This window comes from Octodon degus, unplaced genomic scaffold (genome assembly GCF_000260255.1).
Source record: "Octodon degus isolate 3935 unplaced genomic scaffold, OctDeg1.0 scaffold00182, whole genome shotgun sequence".
NCBI lineage: Eukaryota > Metazoa > Chordata > Mammalia > Rodentia > Octodontidae > Octodon > Octodon degus.
The window spans coordinates 591456-595553 of NW_004524758.1; the positions used below are offsets into that span (position 1 = coordinate 591456).

A 4098-nucleotide genomic window follows, 5' to 3' on the forward strand; every position below is an offset into this window, starting at 1 on the left:
AATAATGTATTTCATGGCTAGGCAGGTTAAATATAATGATATCTGAGAAGGTATTTGTATCCGTTGGTTTGCCTGTTTTCATTTTTGAATCTCTTTTTTAAATATTGAAACTTTACAATTAGTAGCAGTAACTTACTGAATTCCTGCCATGGGTCAAACATAACAGTAAAGATGTACTATCTAATTCCTAGAATATTTTTCCCATGTAGATAGTATTTTTTTTTTTTTGCCACATTTTACATAGGGGTAAGACAAGGCTTAAAATATTAACACATTATCCCATGAGAACAGAATCCGAGGTGGTGGAGCCAGCCCTGGAATTTCTCCCGTCTCTCTACGGCTTGGGACTCTTGGGTTTTGAACTCTGGCATCACGAGAGGCAACTGTTTGGCATGGATCACCACCGGTGGCTGCATTTAAAATGCTCGGAGGGTTGAGCAAAGCTGCTGGGTGAGCAGTGGGTTGTTTGCTAAAAGTTACAGCCCAACATAATTGGAGGCAAACCCCTTTACCCTGCTAATTTTGACGTTCAGATAAACAACAAATTGTTTTAATATCTGACATAATACACAAATATACTGAAAGTTGTTATGCTTTTATTTGTTCAAGCCGGCACCACTCATACAGGAAGGCTCTGGGCTTAGAGTGAGTTAGTCTATCAGAACCTAGCCCTCTGGTTCAGTCCAGGGCTTGACTGGAGTCTGAGCAACGATTTTGGAAGTGAAAGAGTGAAGGTCAGTGACTGCAGTGTGTCCAGCCTGGGTCAGACCTCACGACGTCCACATCGAAGCCCCGGCTCTGGCCTCCTGGACCAGAGGCCACCTTCCTTCCCATGCTGGTGATGTGATGCCCGTAGCCCTGTGTTCTTTGTGACTGGGCACTGGAGCAGAGGCATTAAAATCATTGTGCCATAAAGGGATAACATTTTCAGGAACTAAAAGTTGAGGCAGAGAAGTGGCCAGAAAGCAGGCATCTGCCCCACAACTGTCTGCAGAAGTGAGGCTTCAGAAAGAATTTACATGTGAAAACTGAGCAACAATTCACCCAGAGCCAATTTCAGCTCAAACCAGTGGGAAAATTGCTGTTCAAATTGGTATTTCCATTGCCAGGTTTATTGACTGAAATGAAATAAAAAAAGCCTCTTTGTTTTATGAATTTGTTGTCGATTACAAAACAAAGAAAAAGGATAGGTAGAGGGTGTTATACTCCCCAGTTGGGGGCAGAGTGGACTTTGACAAGGCCTTGCTTTAGCAGAAGTGCTGTGGCTGCGCAGAGCACACGCCCGCTGCACAAGAGCGACACAGCGCTGGTCTGCGGGCGGAAGCGTTCATCGGCGCTCGCATCAGCGAATTCTTCCCTCCTCATCTCAAACCTGGGAAAAGCAGGGCGCAGATAAAAGATGTGGCATTTCCAAGGTCGCAGACTGACAAAGGCGGCAGCTGCTGGGCTACGGCTGGCTTAGACCCTCAAGCTCTCTACGACCGTTAGCCTCCTCCCCTCCTTGGCCAGAGAAGCCCGGGCTACTGGGCCTGTCCCTTCCGTGTAACTTCTCCTGGCCTTCTGTCCTCGGAGCCGCCCCTCTTGTCCGAGGCGCTTGTCTCCTGGCCTCTCCCGCCGACGCACAGACCTCCTCAGCTGTCCTCAGGCTGAAATGCGTCCGCTTCCCAAATGGAGGGGTCACACAGGAAGCTAGCAGCCCCTCCGTAATTGCTGCTGACATGGAAATATGGGAACAAATGAGTTCCAATTCAGATGTCGCCGCATGACAGAACAAAAACCTCTACCGAGGAATTAAAGCCATAAATATCCTCCAGGGCCCCTACCTGAGGGCTTGTTCCCGACATCTGGAATGGCAGCTCGCTGCAGCCACTCTGCTGTGGGCAGGCTGCTCGCGATGCCGGCGCCACAGCCCTGCGAGGCGGGAGGGAACAGAAGGGAAAGCCTGAAGGGCAGAGAAAGGCAGGCTCTGTCTGTGGGCGCTGACCGCAGGAATCCCCTTTCCCCTGCAGTGACTGTAGCCAACAAGGAGACCTGACCAACTCTCTCCTGCTCTGAGGCTCCCAGAAAGCCAGCTTGTGACCAAAGCCCTGTCCTTCTGAGAGACATTAGCAGCTTTATGGCTTGTCTCCCACCTGATTGACAGTGATGTGACAGCTCAGAGTTTGCACCCCTGGAAGGGACAACGGCGAGGGTCGAGGGGAGGACAGAGGCTGCAGCTCGGGGCTGCCCACTCACTGGCTGTGTCTGGGCCTCTGCCACCGGCGGCAGTGGAGAGGAGTGAAGGATGCAGAAGGCTGGGGAGAAGCCAACTGGTGATCCATACAAGCAGGGAATTTTACTAATGGGGCTGTCTTTTGACAGATGTTTACTATTTGTGGAAGTGGGCGGGATGGCGTTGGCAAGGGCTGCTTCCTGTGCTAGCGGCAGCTGGTGATTCTCCCATTGCTGTGGCAGGAATCCCCAGGCCTGGTGCTTTCTGCTGGGACCCACAGTTTTTCCTGAATGAAATAGACCTGTCGCTCTGCAAGGCAACTTACACTGTGCTTTGAGGGCTTTGAGCTGATTATTGATTGGAAATACTACCCTCTCAGCTAGCCTGTGCCCCTCTGTCCACGGGGAGGCCGTGTGCTGGCACGGCGCGTCTTTCTGATGCAGACCACGCCTAGTAATCCAGGCTTCAGGACAGCGGCCTTGGGCTTCGCCAGCAGCTTCCTTTTGTTGTTGTTCTTGTTTAAATGCCTTTTAAAATAATTCCTTCATGTCCGCAGAAGTTTTACTATCTTTTAAGGTCCAGATGCAGTGCACATGGTGTAAAAGAGAGCACTTATTACTCACTTTGCATGAAATAAACCATATACCTTTAGCTATGAACTTCTGCCTAACATTTAGAGAAAGCTCATGGGATGCCATTGTAACACACACACACACACACACACACACACACACACACACACACACACACATTACAATGCCAGACCATTGTGCTACCCTGATCACAGGTATATAGGATGGCAAATGCACTAGAATAACTTCCATGTACAAAATGAGCAAAACTAAAAAATATTATTTTATGTGCTCTAAAATATCTCTTTTTGTTCTCAAGTCAAATGTTACTCAACATGGAAAGGACTTACATGATGCAGCAGTATTATAATCCTGACCATTTTGCAAACACTCTTAACAATAGCTTACATATGTGCAAAAGTTCTCAATTAATTAGGGAAATAAACACTCAGTTCTTTATATTTTTAATCAAGTAGGAAGCAGTTCATATAATGCTATCACTTTTGTATTTTGTTGTTGTTGTTGTTGTTGTTATTGTTTTCTGGTTTTGGCAGCTGCTTGCCGCCTCACTCTCCGTGTCAGTGGCCGTGGAACTCCACGACATCCTGGCCAACTTCGCAGAGCAGCACTTTGCGCAGCTGGGCTCCAGCCAGCCCCCGACTTGGCCCAGGCGTGGGCCAGCCACAGAGGGTGCTTGAGAGGGAGTTCCAGGTGTGTCAGAACCGCAAGCACCTCACCGATCTCAAGGAAAACCAGCGTGGCCACTTCCTGCGCATCCACCAGTCAGCTAGGGGCCAGGCCTGGGTTCCACGTGGGGCCAGACCTGCAGGGCCAGGCCATTGCCCTACCCGAGCAGGACCTCATAGAGTTCCACGACATGTTGGCCAAGCTCATGGGCTACCGTGGAGTGGAGGAGGAGCCTGCCAAGCTGCCCGAGGGCACCTCCTTGACTGAGGACAAATGCTTCATCCATGTGGGCTCTGAGTGCAGAACATTTATACGAGTGGGCAAGGTGAAGCCCACCTACCACACTCCATTGCAGCACACTACAATGTGTGGGCCGTTTGGGCACACCTTCTGCAAGTACCCAGAGGAGACGAAGAAGATTCAAGAGAGGCAGAGGGGAAAGCGGGCTGCCTGTGAGGAGCAGCAGCAGCAGCAGCAACAGAAAAAAGAGGAGAGAGGAGAACAGGGGGAGGAGGAGGAAGAAGAGGAGGGTGAGGGGAGGAGAGGAGAGGGAGGGGATGAAGGAGAGGAGAGGGAAGGGACGAAGGAGCGGAGAGGGACGGGACGAGGGCGAGGAGGGGGAGGAGA

At 50.2% G+C, this 4098-nt stretch overlaps 1 pseudogene; it reads left to right on the forward strand.

Annotated features, from left to right (window-relative positions):
• The first annotated feature begins 2389 nt into the window (after nucleotides 1–2389).
• LOC101588836 overlaps nucleotides 2390–4098 on the forward strand; it is a 1883-nt pseudogene continuing 174 nt past the window's right edge.